The sequence below is a fragment of the Sciurus vulgaris genome, assembly GCF_902686455.1.
Source record: "Sciurus vulgaris genome assembly, chromosome: 12".
NCBI classification, from domain to species: Eukaryota; Metazoa; Chordata; class Mammalia; order Rodentia; family Sciuridae; genus Sciurus; species Sciurus vulgaris.
The window spans coordinates 45379315-45403470 of record NC_136473.1 but is presented as its reverse complement, the minus strand read 5'-3'; the positions used below and the strand labels follow the sequence as shown (position 1 = coordinate 45403470).

The 24156-nt window shown below is 36.4% G+C and overlaps 1 protein-coding gene across 2 annotated transcripts in view; it reads right to left on the bottom strand.

Annotated features, from left to right (window-relative positions):
- The window catches only part of MPP7 (MAGUK p55 scaffold protein 7), a 228652-nt gene that overhangs the window by 85069 nt on the left and 119427 nt on the right, over window positions 1–24156 (bottom strand). The window lies entirely within an intron of this gene.

Below are 24156 nucleotides of genomic sequence, written 5' to 3'. Positions count from 1 at the left end.
ATGATATAAAGTTGAGAAGTAAAAGATGCTTTGACAAAGGTGTAACGATGGTACTTAGGTTTGATCTTCAGCTCTTACACAGGTGTCCTTCACATTTTATACTTCAAAACTCATGTTAGCATCTTCTTATTTGTAAACTGTCCAAATATATAGGAAAACCAGTTGCACCTCACAATTTCCTGTCTTTAATAGGTATCAAATAATGTACTCTTTAATTATACTCAAAGCTAACCAAATTCCCCTGTAAAAGTCTGGAAGACAGATTTTATTTTGATTAGCCAGAGGCTATTGCTAAGAGGATTCCATTACGTTTTTGGCAACATGGTACATAATGTAAAGCATCCGGGAAAAAACTTTGACAGTTATGATATTACCAGAATGATCAGGACATTTTTACTTAATATCTTGGAACCTTTAAACAGTTATCACATTGGGGTAATAAACAAATTTTAAAGAGTGCAAGCCATGGAAAGAATAAGATCTGAGAAACTATGACAGTGTAGTTTGAAACAAAAACCAGGCATACTAAAAGCTAAGTTAATTTTGTTTAAATAATTACCAAGGAATTGGGTCACCTCGACAAATATGATCATGGAACACTGAACTTGCCCTACTATAAAACTCATCCAACTTTACTGCAATTACTTGTTTAAATGTCTTCTTCCCTGATCTAACAAATATAGAAGCATACACTTATTAAGCACTTACCATGTTACCCTGTTATTAAGCACTTACATATTACCTATATAACAGTTGTTAGCAATATAGGCTTTAATGAGTTTTACATCTTCATTCCTTAGCCATCATGGGAACATAAAGAAGTAGATAGTAAGACTGTTTCATTTTAGGGATAAATAGATACATAGGCGCTAAATAACTTGCTATGCTCCCACAGACAGTAAAAGCCAGAACTGGACTCTCAAGCTCCAGCCATCTGGCTCCGTGTCAGAGCTCTTAATCACCCACTCTCCTGCCTCTCAGATGAACGTCTTGAGAGTCTGTGTTCCTCACCAGCTGCCTTCACTGCTGAGTGAACGTGACCTGTATGCAGGGCAGGGAAAGGACTCCAGAGAGATGGCCAGGAGCAGTGACTGTCCCCAAATACTAGAGGATTATGTTGGCTCCTCTCCATCCCTCCCCCTTATCTCTCTTTCTGATGGTTCCCAGTTTTCCTGGATTAATACCATAATTATAACCTAAAATTATATGTCCCAAAGAAACACATTATTTCTCCACTGACTTTGCTTCTTCTGAGTGTCTTATGAAAACAAACAGTTCATCCTCCATCTTCTAGGCCTGCACCAATAAGATAACAGCCCACACACCGTCCCTCTCCCCTCCCCTTGATATTATTATCAAGAATTTTCTAAATGTTCTTCTAGAATTGCAAAATGCTGGCAACCCCAGGTTGATGCATGTTTTATTTCACTAATCTTAAATCTTAAAAATTAAGTTGGGAGGAAAGTAAATGTACACACGAAATAATTTTGAGTTACTCCTGTTCTAAAAATTAGTATTAGTATTTATAATATCTAGGGAAGAAAATCATTTTAAAATTCTAACATAATAAAAAGGTATTGCCTATAGACATCACCCAAGGCTGTGCAACAGAACTTGCTGTGGAGTTGAAATGTTCCATAGCTATTTGAGCAACAAAATAGGGCTGGGGATGTGGCTCAGTGGACATGTGCTCTTGGGAAGCCACAAACCACAAGGGTATTGAGCACCTGAACTATGACTAGTGTACATAGGAGACTGAATTTTTAATTTTATGTCATTTTGATTAATTCAAATTGAAATACTCACATGTGGCTACTAGCTTTCCTGTTGGAGAACATAGCCCAGCTTTATATTACGCTCTCTATAATTTTCCTTTTTACTCCAGAAAAATTCACTAATATAGTTTGGCAAATTTCCCTGAGGGGAACATTTTAAAATCCAATAGGCAGATGTATAACCAAAGAGGCAGCTTAATTATCAACAAGCTAACATCTACTATTAAATGGAAGGCATAGTCAAACCTACCAGATCTCATTTAACTATATATTTCCTACAGCAGATCTAACCATGTAATAATAACAGTGTGTTTTATTTTTCTCCCCTGAGAATCAGGAATAAGGAGGAATTGAGGGAGGAAAGAAGTTAGGGATAAAGATGTCTGGAGAGAAGAAAGACATACTTAGTCCAAAGTAAGATCCTAAAATGACATGCTGACATGTTTAAAATACACTATTAAGAAGATATTTCAAAACCTACATACATTATGCTCTATTAAACAGTGTATATGAATGTGTCCCTAAGAATTTGTTTTCTCTAGTTACAGTGGTAGCTAGAAAAAGTCAGTTAAAATAAAAATCATTTCTATATGGAACCTGTCTTATAAGAAAGCTATAGTTACCTTCATTTATATCTCTACCAAAACTATTATTTTTAGTAAGGGAATTTGGTGCCAACAATTTGATTTTAGTTACACACAGAAGAACTTTCTTAAATGAAGCTTCCATAGTCAGAGTATGAATAGAACTTAGAAACTAGTCCCAACACAATCATTTGTACTAAACCTCTGAATGATGTGTAGAAGTATATACACTGAAAAACTCCACCATAGTTTTCTGAATTATTTTATATTAAATAAACTAAAGCTATAATCCTTTTCCCCTCCCCTCCCCTTTCTTTTTCTTTCCTTTCCTTCCTTTCTTTTTGGGGGAGGGGAGTACCAGGGAATGAACTCAGGGCCACTCAACCACTGAGCCACATCCCCAGCCCTATTCTGTATTTTATTTAAAGACAGGGTCTCACTAGGATGCTTAGTGCCTTGATTTTGCTGAGGCTGGCTTTGAACTTATGATCCTCCTTGCCTCAGCCTCTGGAGCTTCTGGGATTACAGGTCTGCACCACCACACCCCAGCTCCTTTCCCTGGTTTCTAAGTATAAAAAGCAGTGCAAATAACTGCTCAGTAGTTTGAATCTCTACATGTTAATCAGTAGTAACCAATATGGAATCCACACTTGTATGAACACACATACCCCATCTACTTTATTTAAAAAATGGAGGTGGTTGTGGGAGAATTCTGATTAATAAAATAAAAAAAAAGGATACCCATAGGACAAAATCACAGCTGAGAGAGCTGTAAATTATACACTATGTTGTGTAAAAATAAATTTTTACATGTAATGGCTGGACTCTTTTTTAAAAAATAATAATATTTCGCCAAAAGAAAAATATCGGGAGTAAAAAGAAAAATGGGGGGCTGGGGTTGTGGCTCAGTGGCAGAGCGCCTGCCTAGCATGTGTGAGGCACTGGGTTCAATCCTTAGTGCCACATAAAAATAAGCAAATAAAGGAATGCTGTTCATCTATAACTACAAAAAGAAAAGAAAATGGGACAACAAAGAGGACAGAAGGAACAACAGAAATGACATTCCTTTCCAATTTGATATGCTTAACCTCTCTTGTAGTTAATTTTCTTGTGGTTAATAACTACAGAAAAAAGCAATAAAGTTCACATCCTTGATTTGTTCCTGTCTTTAATGATAGATTTTGACTTCATATTGCTGTAAGATCTATACTTATCATGTGAAATCAGTATTCAGCCATTCTAAATTTATCAAGAAATTTTTAGTAGTTGGACAGTGAGGCATGCCTGTAATCCCAGCAACTTGGGAGGCTGAGGAAGATAGATCACAAGTTTGGTACCAGCCTTATTAATTTAGTGAGACCCTAAACCTCAAAGGGTATATAATACACATCATCCTTTAAAATTTTGTGAAATGTCTTATTGATTAATATCCCATTATTGAGAATCAAGAAGAACTTACAACATTTTTCAGCTAAAAAAAAAATTGTCAAGATAGTTTACCAAGAAGTCCAACAAATCTGAGTTTAATTCCCAGTTCTGCCCCTTACTTACTTTTAGGCAACTTATTAACTTTCTAAACTTTAGTTTCCTTATACTTAGATAACAACACCACCCACTACACAAGGTAGTAGAGAATTAAGGTCATTATGAGAATTAAATAAAGTTGCCATTAAAAGAGCTTCATGCTACCCCTAGAAACAAAATACCCAATAAATGATAATCTAAGTCCCAAATCCTCCTCTACCCTCCACTGGTATTCTATGTATGTAAGACAAAAGTAAGACCTAAAGATAAAAATCAAAACAGAATAGGTACCATCTGTGCTAACAGAGAGAATATGCTTTTCTAAGGGTCAGAACTAAATGCCACCCCTTTGACGTTTCTTCCAAAGAGTAAAGTTACAAAAACAGAAACAAAAACAAAACAGGATCTGAACAAAGGCAGTGATGGCAGGGTTTAAGGAAGTGGTGTGGACAAAGAAGAAGCAGGAATATGTTCTGACCACGGCAAGTGATGGAAAGGTTGAAAGAACAAGATGAGAAATACAGTAAGTTCCAGACAGAAGGAGGAGGTGATGTAAAATCCACATGTTTATTAATATATAGGAACAGGACCTGTCCTGAAGCAGCCTTCACTCCAGTGCCCTATTCCTAAAGGAGAGAAGAATGAAATCCTCACACAGAAAAAAGCATCACAGCTAGGTGGAAAGATTCTTAGAAAAAAAGTCACCAGAGATTTCAGACCATATAAAGGGAGCTACCATTGTTGTCTGCTATCTTCTCCCTATAAGAGTTTAAAGACCCTTTGCCCACAGTCCCAAATTCTATTGGAATCAATGAGAAAGCACATCAATTTGAGATGAGCTAGTATCTGGGTAGGGAATAAGGAGTGCATTCCAACATAACTGTATGGAAAATGTGTACTGGGAAAAAAAAAAAAAAAACAGACTGTTCACAATGGAAACACTCAGGAATCATAACTGGGTTGTCACTTCCTTATTTGAGTCTTCCAATGGCTTGCCACTGCAACAGACATTAAGGGTACGCTTGTCAATGCAATGAGAAATTCAAGCTAGCTTTGGGGCTCTGCATAATTTAGCCCCTATAGAATTCCATTTTATACCACTGCACTCCAAGTTCCAACTATAAGAAGCTTAGGCTAGGTCCTCAAATCTACAAGGTCCCTTTCCTCTCAAGGTCTTCTCTGTCTGCGCAATGTCCTTGATGAGGGGGGTGGGGGTGAGGGAGTGGCAGAGGTGTGTATCTACACTCAATTCTGTATCTCAGTTCCATTGTGACTTATATGAAGAAGTTCTCCCCCAAGTTCCTATCTAACCAAAATTAGTTCTCCCACCACTGGTTCTGATAGCTATTCTTTTTGCTCATTACTCTTATCAGACTTTGTATTCTTATTGCATTTATCTGCTACCACCTATTCCCATGGGTAAAGAAATTCATAGATTAGGGGAAATCTATGAATCCGCAGATTAGGGACAGTGGTACCTAGAGGTCACCACTTTGTCCCTGACCCATAGCCCAAGAGATCATATAAATAGATGCTTAAAAATTATAATTATTGTGAATGACGAAAAACATTCCTTCAATGGTGGGTGGCTGTTAACGCCCTGGGACCAAAGTACAAGAGGATAGTGAGTACAATTTTATTTTTTGACCAAAAATTGATAACTAACACTCAAAGCTGAGGAAAAAGAATTAAATTGCACACTCCAAGGAAAGTGTACCAAAAAATGAAAATATGCACCTTTTTAGAACTTAAGAGAAGGATGAAATGTAGCTACAAACTATCTTCCTCCATCATCTTATCTGCCACTTTCCAGAGAGTGGGGCGGGAGGTGGGGAGGGAGAGAGAGACTGATGAAACGAAATTATCTTATTGGAACAGGAAAAGAGAACAGGAAAGAAGTGTGAGAATAGGGATAGAGATAAGCAGACTGAGAAGATCCTCTTTAGTTCCTACATACACGTAGCAGACTGGCTGGTGGGCTTTGGTATCTATCTAATCAAGGGGAGAAGAGAAATGAGAAGAGAGGGCAGAATTTTAAAAAGGGACCAATCACAGAACACCACTGTTCGGCTCACAAATGATGCAAGAGGTTCCCAGGGGTCACGTGGGCCCCAGTGAAGGCAGCTGGGCTTGAACCACTTTGTTGAGGACCGAGCCAACAGCACTGCAAAAGACTCTGGGTTGCACCAACAGTGCACCCTACAAGAAACACAGCACTTGGGCACTTGCCAGTCAGTGTTGGATGCCGGTCAGGATGCCAGTCAGTGTTGGCTTGAGGAGAAGCAATGACATGGCTAATTAAGAAAGAAATACTGTCCCCTTCCCTTGTTATTTTTATTTTTTCAGTCTCCCAGCCAACACACTAGAAGAGTAGGATCGCCTTTCAGAGTGAACAAGTCCATTTCCCAAGGGTGCTGGAAGTGTGAGATAAAAGAACACACTGTGCCCTGTGTCAATTCCCCACCCCTGACTGCCACCAGGGAAAGGAAAAGGTTGAAATTTAAGTCAGATACAAAGACAAAGGAGTATACACTGGTCTTATAATTACCGAAAATGCCTTAGAAGTTATATATTTTGCCAGAAATTTTGTTAAAGGATAGAAAAATTAGTATCAGTGTAATACAGTTTGGTGCAGTAACTGAAGAAAATTTACACTGTCTCTTAATTGAATTAAGCTGCTCAATTTATTGGCAAGAATGGTACAGACCAATAGATCTAAAACCTTTCTGGTCTCCTAAACCCTTGACCCTCTTAAAATTTACTTAGAATCCAGAATCCTTATGTACATTCTACCTATTGATAATTCTAGTATTAAAATTAAAACCAAGAAATATTTAGACTATTCAAAATAAAAATGTTAAAATAACATGTTTATAAAAAATTAATGCATTCTGCAAAATAAAAATTTCAGAAGAGTAGCAATGTTTCACAGATTTGCAAATATCTTTCAGTTTTGGCTGAAAAGAACCAAATTGTCCTATCTGCTCCTGTATTCAATTTGTTGGTGTATATTGTTTGTATTGAATACATGGAGAAAATAAGACCTCACACAGACTTGCGGTTGGAAAATAAAGACACATTTTAGTGGCCTTTTAAGCTAATTGGAGATACTCCTTAACACTTGTGGTTTAAGTATGTCCCCCAAAAGCTCATGTGTGAGACCAATGCAAGAGAGTTTAGAGGTGAAATGATTGGGTTATAAGAATCCCTGACGGGGATTAACGAGTTGTAACTGTAGGTAGGTGGCTAGAGGAGATGGGTTCCTGTGGATGGGCCTTTGGGGCATATATTTTGTGAGCTGAACTTTGTCTCTATTTCCTGGTGGTGATGTCATGAGTTACTTCCTCCACCACACTCTTCTGCCTTGATGTTCCACCTCACCTGAGGTTCACAGCAGTGGAGTCTGCCACCTATGGACTGAGACCATTGAAACTGGGAGCCCCTAATAAACTTTTCCTTCTCTAAAATTATTCTTCTCAGGTCTTTTGGTCACAGCAGCAAAAAAGTTGACTAAAATAATACTACATTGAAAGTGAAGAGGTGGTGATTTCTCATAGGTAAGATGCAGTGTGGACTCTGCAGCTATTTCAATGAACCCTCCATACTCCAAGACATTACCATCATCAGTCCCTCTGCATTCTCCATGGCTCTTACCCTGCATGGTTTTGTGGTATCATGCACGGGGCCATCTGGAAAATATTACTTCACTGAGTTAAGCAGACTTTCCAAATGTTCACCCATTTCATGGTACAACAACAAAAATCACATTTGTTAATACCACCACCAATGTCATTGGAAAAAAAAAAAAAAAAAAACACTGGGAAGCTGGCAACCTCATGGTACAGCAGATACAAGTTTTTTAAAATACTAATATTTGCATGAAAGCTGAAACTTTATTATTGACAATATTTTTTTGTTGTCTTTGAAATGACACTCACTTGGATCATTTGAAAAAGAAACTGTCTTCCAAACACCAGTCAATCTGAATACACTATCTTATAAACCTAGAGTTTCTAAAGGTATCTTATGAAAAAAGCAGATAGTACAGTTTACAAATCACGAAATTCCACAGGAGCTTTTTTTTTTGGTGGGGGGGGCAACTAGAAAGTTGGTTTGCAGCAAAGACATGCACTCAATGGTTCAGGTTAACGCAACTAATAATTTTTACTGCTTCATCAACACATTCTTAATTAAATTAAAACTGGTGTCTGTGTGTCTGTGTGTGTTTCAAATGTGCATGCATGGTGGTAAAGAACATAGAACCCACTAACTAGTATCATTTGGTGTCCTGGCCTCAATTTGCATGACGGCACCAGTAGTACCAACCGTCAATGCTTTTGCCCCACAATGCAAAGGTTAACTCAGTGAAAGAAACAAACTGCATCACTGCATTATAGTGAAAATAGCAGTGATAGTGTGGAACCTGTGAAATAGTCTGAGATTGCCAGAAATCCACAAATCACACTTTGAGAACCACCAATAAAACGAACTCTGAATACATAAGTGTTAAAACTTCTTTGTGGCTGCACAACTCTGTGACTTACACGACTCTAGGACAGGAATACTTTCTACCTGATTACACTGTCTTCAGAACCTGACATTTTACCTGAAGTCACAGGTCCAGGCTTGTGATATGCATTACTGTCTGAACTAGGTGTCATTTTTCCATTAAACTCCACGATTCTGAGATCTGTGAAGTGACAAGAAGCTTTAAGAAAGACTAGCATAATTTCAGTGAATTCACTTACACAGAGTCACAGAATCAGGTTTTGGCATTTCATGAAATTTAAGTTTTCTCGGTCCCTTAATGTTTCATTATTCACATTTTTTTCCACAGTTCTGCCTTTGAGGCCTTTCATTCTGACCTACTGCCGCAACAGCGAGGTCATTTAAACTTAAGCAATTTATGACAGTGTCCCAGACCCAGTGCTTCTGGCACCTGCCCAGGACTGCTTTTATCATCTTCTCTTATTTATTGCACCTCTTCAAAACTGTCCCTTCTTTCACACGTCAACATGTGTTTTTCAACTGTATATTTTAACTTTCATGTATTTTTATGCTTTAAAATTCTGTTCTATTTTTTTCTGCTCTGTATAAAATAAAATGTCATCTGCTTGCACTGCTGCCATCATAGACAGTTGGGAAATTTTAATGCACTCAAATACGTGTGTGTGTGCGTGTGTGTGTGTTTGTGTAGTTGTAGCAGTAGTAGTAGTAGTAGTAGTAGTAGTAGTGTATCCTGAAAAACAGTACTGCCCTTCCCCCTTCCCCCATCTAGGTCTTATATACAACACAGCTTATTCCCGGCAGTTACCTAAAATGTTTATCTTCCTATGAAAAATATTTTTCACTGTGAATTCATTCTTTAATAGCAAATCAAAGCTGCTATTATACATGTAGCTCTGCAGGCACGAGTAATCAAATATACCTCTCAGAAAGAAAACCTTGTAACAATTTGCATATAAGATGGTCCCTAGGTAGACAGGCAAAATTCAGAATCAAACTAATCATTTTAATCTTGTGTCCTAATTTTCCTATCACCTGAAAGGCTGCACATCCTAGGCTTCAAAACTTTAAGTTAAAAATATGTGCAACTTAGTTCTAGTAAAAAAATAAAACCTCAATTTTCTAACCAAATTATTTCCAAAATTTTCACTTTATTAAGTCCTTAGATTCATATGGGTACAAATTTAAAATTCATTTATAGGAATTAAATCGTAAAATTGTTACTATGTCCTTCCTTCTACTGGCTTTCGAATGATCTTATGGTTCATACCAAAAATTCACACATTTGATTATTTTCAAATGACAGAAAGCTAATACACATTGCTAATACAGTTTAGGAGCCCAGAAAACCAAACCACAATTCACAAAACAAGTGAATTCAACCTCTGGGACTAAATCTATCAAGTCCTGAAATCAAGCTGACATTTCCTCCCAGATTAATTAAAATAAACCAGAGTTTAATACAAAAACTTACATGAAACAAGCTCTGGACACAGGGAAGCAAAGATAACTCTCTGAAGTAGCAGAACAATTTTTTTCATCAAATTAACATTCTGTGTGAAAATATTAACAATTCCACCAAAGACAAGAAGAGTTACCTTGAAAACACAGAACAAGACTGTCCAGTTTCCAAATGGTAAACTGAATCCACAAATTTATCATCTATTCCTACTCAAAATCCTACTGAAGTGACTAATTAAAAAAAAATTAAATGACAGTTTCAAAAATGCATAATAATAGCAAGAAATGCTACCAAAGGGCCAGGAAATAGTGGAATATTTCTAGAAAATATGAAGATAAACTTGTAGGAAAATCCCAATCACTGCATTTAAAGTCTGCATTCACTGCTTAGAAAACTGGACAAGTACGGCCATCAGAGCTGCAAACACCACCATGCACAGAGAAGCAGAGGTTTGGAAGGAGAGTGGGGGAAGGACGTCAGCTCTAAGTGCTGTGGTCGGCTGCCTCTAAAATGGCTGTCAAGGAGTTTCCCCTTTCAGCACTCATTTCCAGGAGAATCAGTCCCCCTGCACAGGCTGGATCTGGTGACTGGATTCTAAGGAACTGAAAAGGCAGAAGTGATGTGATATCCCTTCTGAGATGAGGTTATAGAAAGCTGACTTTAGTCTTCCCCTTCTCCATCCTCCCATTCTGACTTGTGCCATCGTCCTCACATCTTTTCCCCAGTGTGACCCTCCTCCTTCCCCATTATAAAGGTCTTGTGATTATATTGGACTCACCTGGATACTCCAGCATGATCTCCTAATTTCAAGATTCTAAATTTGATCACGTCTGCAAAGTCCCTTCTGCCATGTAAAGGTTCCAGGGAAAAAGCCAGACATCTTCATGGTCAGGGGCAGAAGGCACTGTCCTGTCCCACACTCCCCTTCTCCTGTGGTCGGTGCCCCTTTCCTGTCAGCACACACCTGCTGCACTGCCTCTCTCCCATTCGCTGAACTCTGATCACATCAGGTTTTTCCATATCTTAGATCAACCAAAGTTTTTCCCAACTTAGGGTTTTGTTGTTCCTCCTGTCCCAAATGCTTTGGTTCCACCAAATGGCTGGCTCCTTGTCATTTGGTCTCAATTAAAATGTCACCTCTTAAGAGAGGTCTTCTGTGATCTGAATTACTGCTTTTCACATCACCCTCTTCTGTTACTTTGACAGTACTTATGGTGTAGAAGTTGTCTTCTTTTATTTTGTCACTTCTTAATACAAGTTCTGTGAAAACTTGGTATTGCCATGTTCATCCCTATATGCTTAGGGTTAGAATACTGCAGGAGATTTAGCATGTGGAATAAAAAGTACATCAAGTTTGTTTGTGGTGGGAGGAGGACAGGTCTAGGATGAGTCCTTCATTTCTAGGAGAATTGGAGGAATAATGTTGCCATTTACTTAAACACAGAATTCTGAAGGACGAAGACCAAAATTAAAAGGCATAATCAGGATTTTGGTTTTAGATATATCAAGTATAAGGTCCTGTGAGACATCCAAGTGGGTAAGTAAATAGGTCATTGATTATATAGGCCTAATTTTCAAAAGGAAGATCAAAACTGAAGGTCGAGATTTCAAAAGTCAGAGAATGTAAATGGTAACTTGAAATGAGCCAAAGCAAAAAAAAAAAAAAAAAAAAAAAAAAAACTCCCAGGGAGAAAATACTATACACAGTTTGAGAAGTGAGGTTGAAGATAAGCCCAGTGGATCTCCCCACAGCAAAGGCTGGGTAAAAGAGGAGCCTGTGAGAGAGAGACTGAAGTCAGGGAAGAAATCCCAAAGATCTTGGCATCTCAGAATTCTAGGGAAGCGGTTTTAAGGACATTTATGAAGAGACAAAATGAAGGTATTCTGGAGCTGAACTCGTACCTTCTCGCTTACACAGCTAAACTTTTCACTTGACTTTACTTAATGGAAACTGGTAACTGAGTGGGGGTGCTACAACAGGGTGCTCCGAACATAAATACCTAAAGGAAAGCAGTCACCTTGCAATTATAGGCTTCCAATAAAAACTGGCATGTGGGGGTGGGGGAGATGGAGAACAGAGTAACAAATGGCTCAATATATAAAAGGCATTCTAAAATGCTCTTGGCCTATCTAGCAATTCTTCTCCTTCCCACTGGTACCTACGGCTTTGAATGAACACAGATATCTGATTATTCTAAGCTCCAGAGGCTAGGATAAAAATATGCCAGGGACAATAATGGAGCATGTGGTAGCTCAGTAAATGGTACTCCAAACACGCCTGCATCCAAACCCCAAACCTGTGAATGTTACCCTACCTGGTAAAGGGACTTTGCAGATGTCTCTTTAAAATAAAGTCATGTTTTTAAAAATAAAGACACTGAGATAAGAAAACTACCCTGAATTATCCAGGTGGGCCCAATGTAATCCCTGGGTCCATATAACAGGATCCTTGATACGGGAAGATTATACAGAGAAAGGCTTTGTGACAACAGAAACAGAGGGAGAAGAAAACAATGTGAGGCAGGAACCTTGGCAAGGAAAGGGGACAGCTCTAGAAACTGAGTCAGGCCACAGATTTTCCTTAGAGAAAACAATTTCTGTCAACCACTTCCTCTCGGCCCAGTGAGACTTATGACCTTAGACAATAAAAGAATAAGTCTGTGCTCTTTTAAGCCTCCGAGTTTGTGGTAATGTGTTTCAGCTCAAACAGGAAAATAATAAGGGTTACAAACTAAAGAGGTTTAGGAAGGGTGTCAGTGTAGCTGCCTCAGTTTCAAATATTTCCTTGGTACAGATAACAAACAACATCCTAGATTTTGAAAACTTCCTATCCCTACCACCTACCTTGACTGGACAGATGAGAACCAGAGGTCTGATGACTTCTTCAGGGCCATTTGCTCCAGGAAGGCACCACCCACCATGCTGGGGGAAAGACTGACAAAACCAACTACCTATGCTTGTTAAACTAGATCTTCCTTTCACAAACCAATAATCACCAAACAAATGGAAATCAAAAGAGGTTGAAAGAGAAGAGAGGTAAATCAAAGAAATGATCTCTAGTGCATTACATTTTAAAAGAACTTCATTTTAAGGTATGTGGACCAAATGGCTTTGGCCTTAAATATTTTAAAGGCAGCCATCATCAGTTAGTCCCATAAAACACACACACACACACACACACACACACACACACACACACACACATGGGTATGACATCTTCCAAAAGCATTTGGATAAATGCTGACTCCTGCCAGACCCATCAGAATAAAAGAAAATTTGGAATTTAGTTCCTAAAGGTATTTATTTTTCAAGCATCAATTAAATCTAAATCCTAATGTATTTTAACTATATAATATCTTTAAGGATACTATGTAATGTAGTTAGCATCATTTCTTTTTTCTTTATCTTATTAATGTATCATTGGACACAAAAAAGAACATATAGCATTTATAAAAGCACATAAACACTTTCCCAAAAGGTTAATAAGGCATGTTTAATTAGGAACATCCAGGCTTTACCACTGAAGCAAGCCTATCGACCATCTTGTCCTTTCTCCTCCAACCCCACCCGACCCATTCTCTCCTCCCAAAGGTAACCATTACCTGGAATATCTTTGTACCTTTTCATTTAAGAAGCTGGTTTTATAAACTGTTGTGTGACTGTTTCAACAATATATTGTTAAGTTTTTTTGGACTTTATAAACGATATCGAACTATAAGTAGTTTTCTGGGGCTTTCTCCCCCCACCCTGCCATCCCTTGCCCCAATGTTTTGAAGATTTTGTTTCATGTCCTATAAATCATTTGTTTTTCACAACTGCATGATACTTTACTATGCAGAAAAAAAAAAAAAAACAACAACAACTTATTTACCTGCTTTTCTGTCAATGGCTATCTGAATTTCCATTTTTTTGCTGTAGAGAGCTCTGATGCTAGAACATTCTTGTAAAAGTTCCTTAAGACACATATGTAAGAGAATTCCTGAGATTATTCTTATGAGAAGTGTCAGATCAGAGGAAATAAGTATTTTTAACATAGTTAGCCTCAAATTATTTCATAGAATGGTATTATCTATTTATAGCCCATACTAATAAAATGTAAAAATTGTTCCACATACTCACCAATCCAAAGTATTAACAGATTTCTTAAATTCTGCCAATCTAGTGTTTTAAATAAGTAGCTAGAACACTGTCATATTAATTTGAATCTTGTACTTACTGATGAGATCACAGTTCCTAGACATATCTGATGCGTTTACCCAATTTTTTGTTTTCTTTTGCAGATAAGTGGTGTTCTTTATATTTTCAGGAAACAAAACTTTTGTCAGTTATATGTGTTATAATTATCGTCTCCCAGTTTATGGTCTCTCATTTATGAGACACTTTGATGCATTTAAGTTCTTAATTTACCATAATAAAATTTTCACTTCTTTTGTGGGGGCAAAGTAGATAGATAGTCTCTCATTTCACCTTCTAAGAGTTTTCAAAGTTCCGCTTTTGAAATTTACATCTATAACCCATCTGAAATTGATTTCTGTTTATCATGTGGAGGCAGGTTCCAAATCCATCATTCTTATATGGGTAAACTCTCTCTTTGGCATCCTTCTTTCCCCACGGTCCTGACTCAGTTCCAGGCACTGGCAGGTCTGTAAGTAGGAGTTCGTTTTCTCCTCTGTCCCACTTGCGTACTCTGTGCTGATACCATGCCATCTTCATTACCTACACTTTATGATGACCTTGATATCCAGCAGGAACAGCATCCCTCACATCATCGGTGCCAGGCACTTTTGGGGGTGCTTTGATCATCTTTAAAAGTCACAGAACACTTTGGAGAGAAGAGACATCTTCATAATACTAAGCCTTGTCCATGAATAGGGCTTCTCTCTCCACTTATTTGTGCCTCTGATAAGTTTGCCATGTTCTGGGTATAAATTTTGAACATTTTTGTTACATTTATGTTTAGGTAACTTAAGGTTTACACTTCATTTGTAAACAGGATTTTTTTAAAAAAGCATTTTTATTTCATTTTTTATTGGGTACTGTGATCTAAACATAGAACTAATTTTGGTATACAGAACTTGTAGTTAGCCACCCAGTGCTGGGCTCTATGTAACTTGTTTGTAGTTCTTTTTGGGTTTTCCAGGTAGAGACAACCATTATCACCTGTGAATGATGCCAGTTCTGTCTGTCTTTCCAGTCCTTGTCCTCTTCCCTCTTGTCTTATAATGGTGATTGAGATCTTCATTACAAGATTTTTAAAAGGTGGTGACAGAAAGCATTTTTATTTGTTCCTGATTTTTAAACACATGCTCTTTTTCTATTAAGAATAATAATAACTGTACAAGTTACTTCCTATTTCTTCCTCCTATTTTCTGAGAGCATTTTTATTTTATTAATTAAAAACATGAAGCTTAAATCTTATCAACTTTACCTTTCCTACACCAAGCAGGATAACTGTATGCTATAATTACAGATTTTTCATAATGGTATCTCTAACTTAATTACAGTATATGTGTTAACTGGTTTTCTGTTTATTGTAACAAAATATCTGAGATAATCAATTTATAAAGAAAAGAGGCTTATTTTACTCATGGTTGCAGAAGATCCAGTCCATGACTGGTCCTGCTGCAGTGGGCTTGCAGTGAAGCAGGACATCATGGGGGAACACGTGGAAGAGCAAAATCACTCACCTCACAGAGGCTAGGAAGCAATAGGGAAAGGTAGAAGAGACCAGAGTCCCACAGTCCCCTTCGAGGACACACCCTTAGTGACATTAAGACCTCCCACCCAGCCCCACCCCTTGTTTCACCACCTCCTAATAGTGCCAAGGGGACCGGGCCTTTCAACACATGGGCCTTTGGTGGACACTTCCTCAAACACAGCAGTGTACTATCTGCAGCTTCACTGCTGGTTCACCTGTGCTAACACGTTTATTTCTGCATTCATGAGTTAAGACTGGACTAAAATGTTCCTTACCCACACTGATACCTCTGGTTCTGGTATTAAGTCCCATGGAATGAGAGAAGCATACGCTCTTTATTTTCTGAAGAATTTGCAGAGGATTAGAATAGCCCATTCCTTGAAAGTTCAGTAGGATGAACAGTGAAAGCCATCAGAGCCTGGTGTTTTATCTACTTTTGACTTCCAATTTCTTCTTGCCAATTTTGTAATGATGTCTTCCTAGAAATTCTCACATGTCATCTAGGTTTTCAATTACTCTGAGGTTGTTCATAGTATTCTCTAATAACCTTTCCTTTTTCCTGGACCTGGAATGAAAGCCCTCTTCTCTTTCCTAGTATGTGTTTACCATTTTTTTTTTGTTTTTGTTTGTTTTTTTTTTTTTTTTTTTTTTTTTTGCTTTTCCCTCAACCAACAGAGCCAGAAGATTGCCCATTTTATTAGTTTATTTAAAGAATCAACTTTTGGCTTCAGGGTACCTCCCCGCCCAACCAATTTCACCTAGATCCACTCCTACGTATACTATTCCCTTCCTTCTACTTTAGGGAAGTGATTATTAATATTATTATTATTTATTTCTTAAGCCGAATGCTTAGCTCATTATTTTTACACTTTTTTCTATATAAACAAATTTTGTTATCGACCTATCTGTAGGTCTTTAACTCAAAAATGCAGTTACATAACTATCATGACTTTTTTTGCAATTACTTTTGTATGAATTGCCTCATTTTTAGTGGTTTCTTCCCTCCCTCAAAATAGTTGGAAACTTATGCAATTATGCAGAGAATCAGTTTGAATTTGTCCATGCATATTAACTGAAGGTCTAAAAGGCAAACATTATCTTCACTCCCTCACAAACACTACATGGACTTTAGAACACTTTAATTCACTTCCCTCCCAACTCCCATGCTACTGTATCCAAATGTGCCCAATATATTCTAGTCCTACCTCTGTTTATACACACACATAGAGACACACTTTTTAAAATTCTATTTGCAGCCTGGAGAGGTGGCGCACACCTGTAATCCCAGCAGCTTGGGAGGCGGAGGCACAAGGATCAGAAGTTCAAAGCCAGTCTCAGCAACTTAGTGAGGCCCTAAGGAACTTAGCAAGACCCTGTCTCAAAATAAAATATAAAAAGGGCTGGGGATGTGGCTCAGTGGTCAAGTACCTCTGAGTCCAATCTCTCATACCAAAAAAAAAAAAAAAAATTATTTGCAGCATGCCATACCTAATGAATCTGAAGAGGAGTCTTGATTCGTCAGTTCTGAAAAACTTGCAGCCTTCCTTTCTCAAAATCACTTCTGCTCTGTGTCCTCTATCATTGTTTTCTGGTTCTCCAGCTGAACTATGTTAGACTTTGACTCTAACTTCCCTATTTCTTAGCATTTCTTTCATATTATTTATCACTCTTTATTACTATGTAATATCATGCAATATATAATATGCAATTATAGATACGTGTCTGCTTTCTTATTATTATCTTTAGATTCATTATTCATTATTATCTTTAGTTCTCTTCAGGTGTAACTCATTGGTAATTTGAACCATTAAATCCACTGAATTTTTTATTTCAACAATTATATTCTTAGAAGTCACATTTTCCATCATATATGCTTGTTCATTCTCAGTAACCTCTAACTGGAGCTCATTTTTGTGATAACATCTTTTATATCTTTATTCATTTTCTCCCTTTTAGTTTTAGATTCAGTTAACACACTTAGACTGCTATTTTCTCACATAATAGTATAACAGTTATATAATAACAACCCACAAATGTTACTGAACAATTGATTTATGCAACTTCAGCATTCCACAATGGATCCAAAACGTAAATTACAAAAATTTTGAAAATGTCACATATGTACAAAAATATAAATTAAGAAATGTGTACTAGATATTAAGTAACCTGCCCTGTCAGGATCAAGGATACAAGAAGCGATACAAAACAAACTGGGTACCTTTTTTCTTGATGTTTTTAGTATCCTGGGTAAAGGGATTGACAATAAGAAACTGATTAACTTCTTTTTAACTTACTTTCTCAAAAAAAGAAAAAAAAAGGTCTTAAGCAAAAGAAAATTAAAATTAATGAAAACCAGAAGCTTAAAGGAAAATTTTGTATATACCACTTCTATGTTCCTTTTTATTTTTAACCTCAGAATTTTATACTGTGGGTAAAGTCTATTTTCCTTATGGTTTTTAATTTTAATAGCTGAAGAAAAAATTGCTAGTTAGACTTCGTGGTGATATGTAAATAAAGGAGGCCAAACTATGGGATCAATGACATTTCAAGTAGGTCTAGGACTTTTAAAAAGTTAAAATATGTTATCTCACTGGAAAAAGAAACTATTTTATTTGGATCTTCTCTGCACATATACTGAATCAGTTTTTCTGACTTATTTTTCATTGAGACATATTTGTATTTACTAATGAGACAGAGCAGAACAATTCAAGACGCAGATACAAATATCAAATCAGGGTAACAAGCATGTCTATCTCCACAAAAATTCATCATTTCTATGTGACAGGTATGTTGTTAAGTTTATGCCTGAGACCAGACTTTTTAACCATACCAGTATTATAAACTTGGCAGGCAAAGTAAGTGTTTTGTGGAATCCTTGGATAAACAAATCATTTGTAACACAGTCACATCTTCTGAGTAAATCTGGATTATGATATCAAATGTTTACACTGCCCAACTACAGTTTGAGTTATTCTTTATATAGTCTATTTCTATATAGAAGACTTTATTTGTTTTTCATTTTTTCAATTTGGTACTGGGGTCTGAACTCAGGGGCACTTGACCACTGATCATATCCCCAGTCCTATTTTGTAATTTATTTAGAGACAGGGTCTCACTGAGTTGCTTAGCACCCTGCTTTTGCTGAAGCTGGCTTTAAATGCTTGATCCTCCTTGCTCAGTCTTCCAAGCCACTGGGATTACAAGCATGCGCCACAGCACCAGGCTTAGAAGACTTTCTATAGTCTTGTTATACCTTTCCTTTCTGGCTTGTCTTACTTTTTTTCTCTTTCTTATTTATTTATTTAGGCTCATGTCATGGTCATGCTCCAAAGAGTGAGCCTTGTGGGAAGAGTTGGCAGGGGAGGGTAGCTAGTCTCTCTCTATTCTAGATGGTGAGCTGGTCCCTGGATGCACTCAATAATTTTGCCAAAATGGCAGTCATCACTATCCCAGCAGTCATAGAGCATGTGCTAAAGTCTTTGCAAATCTTACAAACTGCCAGATCTCAGATGATGCAATGTACTTTCACTGGTCTTTAGAGAGGATGATGTCACAGACTTTGGCAACATATTTTCATGAAGTCGCAAGATACCAAATCAAATTGTCTTATGAATCTCAAGAGTACATTTTACTAAAATGCAAGTTAGGACCTCAACATATTGTCGATTTTTAAAATTGAGTAGAAATAAAAATATCACTAGGTAAAATTTGTGATTTAGAAAGTGGTACTGTTGGAATTATACCAAAAAAACTTCACAAAAGTCAGACACGATTCAATCCTAGTCAATCCTCTCTCTCTGCTGATTTATATAGGAAAGCCAAATAGCTCCATGCAGCACATGTAGAAGACTTATTTCATTCTAGACATTTGCTCTGCCCTAGACATACATGTATTATGTTTCTACTTCTGCCAAAGCCGCTACTGTGGATGTACTGAGATTTTTACTACACTAATTCAGGCTATGTGGGTATAACAAATATGTACCAATGAATAGCCTCAGAATATTCATTTTCTAACTAAAATGAAATAATACTTTTCATTAAGTTCCCAAGAAATATAAATCTAATAATATTAAGGAATTCAATATTCAAAAAAATACTTTCTCAGCTATAAGAAATTATAGCAATTATACTACTGATTGTTCCCTGTGTATCCAATTACATGTTTGCCAAAAAATGAATCAGACTAGCAATAAGTAAGTAGACTAGTCTTACTTTCTGCATTTTCTTTTAACCACTGTCAACATTAATACTTTGTTCAAACAATTGTTTATTTGTTGAATGAATGAATGAATGAATGCATACAGTATTTTATAATTGTCAATAATAATTGTCATACCAAGTAGTACTGGGTGCTTACAATGGTCAGATTGTTCTAGGTACTTCATATGGGTTAACCTCTTTAATCTTTTCAGCAATGCTATTATGATTTCCATACCATGGATTACCTATATATTATCTGTTTGGTTAAGATGAAGTAAAATATTTGAGAAATTAAAAAAATAATAAAGCACAAGCCAAAAGAGGGCGAGGTAGTGGCAGAAGCTCCTTTCCAAAAGGGGAGGAGGACCACCGGATGGGAAAAACTGCTGAAAGTAGAACTAAAGAAAGAAAGGAATACTGGAGGCAGAGTGAGCAAGTGAGTAATAATGAAAAAATACATGGGAATGATATTGGCCAAATTATATGGTTATGTTGTGTGCATGAACAAATATGTAACAATGAATCCCACCCACCACTATGTATAATTATAATGCACCAATAAAAAATTTGGGGGGGAAAAAGTCAATCTCAGATGAAAATTGAACAAGAATAAATACTAAGACATTGATTTTCAAAAAGAACACATGGGGAAAAAGACACAGAGATTCATTATTATATCATCTATTCAACAATGTACTAGAAGTCCTAAATAGTAAAGCAAAACCAGAGAAATACATAATGACTGTAAGAAACAAATTGCCATTAATTACAGAAGAATTTACAGATAAAGTAATAAAAAGTCTAAGTGAATTCAGCATAGGACAAAATGCAAGAATACTATAGTGCAACAATATATTTCTAGGTACCAGTAGCAAACAATTAAAAAATAAAATTCTTAATGCCTAGGAAAAAAATCTAATGAAGGATATGCAAGACCTATAGAATAAAATAAAATATTCTGAAACAAAGTAAAAATAAATTGGAAAGTATGTCACATTTGTGAGTTATAAGACTTATTATAAAGATATCCATTCTATCCAAATTGAACCATAAATCCAATGCAGTAATAATCACATGAACAGATTCATGGCACTGGCATAAGGACAGAACAACAGAAAGAATGGATGGCCCAGAAGCTGACCCATGCATATAAGTATGTTGGATTAATGATAAAGTTAGAAATACAGGGCTGTGGAGAAATGAAGACCTTCCTTTACACAGTATTGAATATAACTAAAAAAAAAAATCAACTCAAGGTAAATTGTACATCTATATGTGAAAGATAAACAATTAAAATTTCTAGAATTTAATACAGGAAAATATCTTCATGATCTTGGAGTAAATACAGTTTTTCCAAACAGGACACACAACAAAGTGCTGATCACAAAGAAAAAGATTAATAAATTGTAGTGTTACAACTGAGAACTTCTGTTCATCAAGACTTCATTTAGAAGAAATACTACAGTGGGGTGGTGGCATAGCTCAGGAGTAGAGCACTTGCCTAGCATGTGTGAGGCCCATCATCTGATCCCCGTCCAGGAAAAAAAAAAAAAAAAAAAAAATATATATATATATATATATATATATAAAGGCCACATAGTGATAGGATACATTTGTAATACCAATAAAGTATTCAATCTACAGTTGAGCACTTTAAGGCATTTATAAGGAATTCCTACAAATCAATAAGAAAAAAAGACACCCTTTAAAAAAAAAAAAAGGCTAGGCAGAAGACTTGAACAAGCAGAACAAGCACTTCATTAAAAAGGATATACAAGTGGTGCATAAATATATGAAAAAAGTGCTCAACTTTATTGACCAGCTTGGGTTACAAATTTAAAACCAACGAAATACTCTTATAATCCCGCCCCCCCAATGTGGGCTTAAAAACAAAAACCAAATTCTACTATCCTAAGGGCTAGCAAGAATGTGTGTGGAATAGCAACAACTGTCATACTCTGCTGATGGGAATGTGAACTAAAACAAAATTTTGAAGAAATACCCATTACCTAGCAACTCTATTCTCAAATATATCCTTTGCAGAAATATGAATACAAATAATTGAATGAAAACCCCACTTCCCAATGATTCCATTCCTCAGTATATATCTAACAGACATGTATACATGTATAAAGAGATACTAAGGACATTATTATACTTAGAAGTGCTTAGGGAAGTGTTATCTACAACAGTCAAAAATCAGAAAGTAGGGCTGGGGGCACAGGACAGAGGTACAATGCTTACCCAGCATGCACAAGGTTTGATCCCCAGCACCACAAAACAAAACAAAAATTAGAATAAGAAAGAAAGTATGTCCAACAGGTGAACAAACTGAGGAATTCTTAGAGAATACTCTACAGCAATAAAAATGAATGAATATAATCACAACATAAATGAATCTGAGGAAAATTAGGGAGATACAATCAAACAGGATACTGTGTCTTTCCATTTAAATAAATTCCAAGAATGGGCAAAACTATTCACACAAATTAAAGTTAGAATAGTGATTTACTCTTAGAAAGGAGAACTGGAAGTGAGGCAGCAACCAAGGTGGGGCTCAAGGAAGATTTTTAAAAAATACTACTATGAAATAAATGCAGAGAAGCATATGTGATTAAAAGCACACATTGAATACTTGGGGAAATGACACAGAACCTGCACCATTGAGAAATATTCTTTAAAGATTTGAAAAAACAAAAAAATTCTTTTAACATCAAGACAAAATACACAAAGGGAAGAAAGTTACATTGGGATCAAATTTAAACAGGAGCACCTTGTACCAGAAGCTGAAGGAGTAACAACACTTAAGATTGTTAAAAAAAAAAAAAAAAAAAAAAAAAAAAAGGAAGGAGGAAGAAAAAAATATGAATTCAGGATTTTCATTTGAGATAAACTCAAATATTAATGCAGACCACAGAAAAACTTCTAAGAGGTCAGGGAAAATTGTTTCTATGAGCCCTACCCATGACAAGCCTACTAGAGAATGAATTTCCAAAACAAGAAGCTTCTAGGTAAGGACAGGTGGTTATCAATCACTATATTTAACCAAAGGTAAATGGTGGGGCTAAGCATAAAAAGCATGATATAACTCATCTAAGATGTGGCAAGTCAAACATAACCAAAAACAGTTAAGAGGGATATTATATGGAACATGAACCCATGGATTACCTTACTGGTATTAACTGGAATTTTTTTTTTTTTAATTCATGTTTTAAACTAGAAGTTGGGAAGAGCTGGTAAAGGCATTTTTATAGGTCACTATCAGGAATGAATAGACAGTATCAAAAAAAGAGTCTCAATTTTGACTAGAAATCTATCTTAAAACACAAAATAGTCCTAAGACACCTTGTCAGTTCAGAAATTAAAGAAACTATCAAAGCCTAATGGAGTTGTGTTGAAAACACTAAAAATAAACAATAAAAAACCCACAGAAGCCAACTTGAAGGGGCTTCCACTGGCCAAAGATGAAGGAATTTGAGCATCAGAAAGAATAATAACCGTAACAGCTTGAGTCCCATTAAGTATATGAAGATCTTTGTGTTCATAATGATACTAAAAAGATCATTACTGATTAACTGCAGGATACTAGAATGCCAAGATAATTTTTTTTTGAAAATTAGTGTGTTAAAGGAAAGACAGCGTTTATCCTATGGCTCCTATATAAATCATACTGTAAGAAGTGATAAGGTGGGCTGGGGTTGTGGCTCAGTGGTGGAGCATTTGCCTCACATGTGTGAGGCATTGTGTTTGATTCTCAGCACTGTGTATAAATAAATGAATAAAATAAAGGTCCACCAACAACTAAAAAAATATATTAAAGAAAAATGAAGTAATGAGGAAAACTGATGTATCTAACTATAAGAAAAAGATAAATTATGTCATGAACAGCTGATGGATTGCAAAAAAGCCACCAAAAATTATGGTTACAAAATTCAGTGATAACAGATATGAATCTCTTCTTTCATCCTAAGTTGCACTAAAAAAAATTTTTTTTTTAACTAAAAGCAATGGGAATGCAGCAGTCAGAAAACTAGAACAGTCAACAAATTTCTAGAAAAAGGAAGTCATAATGTAGAACTAGAACAAAGTTGGAACCATTTGGCCCAGAGAACACTGTCAGGGCTGTCAGGTGTGGAAAGAGAGGAGGATAATACTGAGAGGGGTGCCTTTCCCCCGGCCAGCGGAATGTCAAGCAGCCAGTCACCTAAGACCCAGGCAGCAGCAGATGCCTGGTTTCTTTGATGAAAACATTGTAAAGCCATGGAGGAGACGTCTGTTTTAAAATATGCAATCTCTCCTCCCACAACCAATAGCAGGTGATTTTTCTATCCCTTTTCTCTAATGCTGGTTTAAACATTTTAGGTTGAATTCACCTTTATCGTACGAGGTTATCCCTGTGCACTA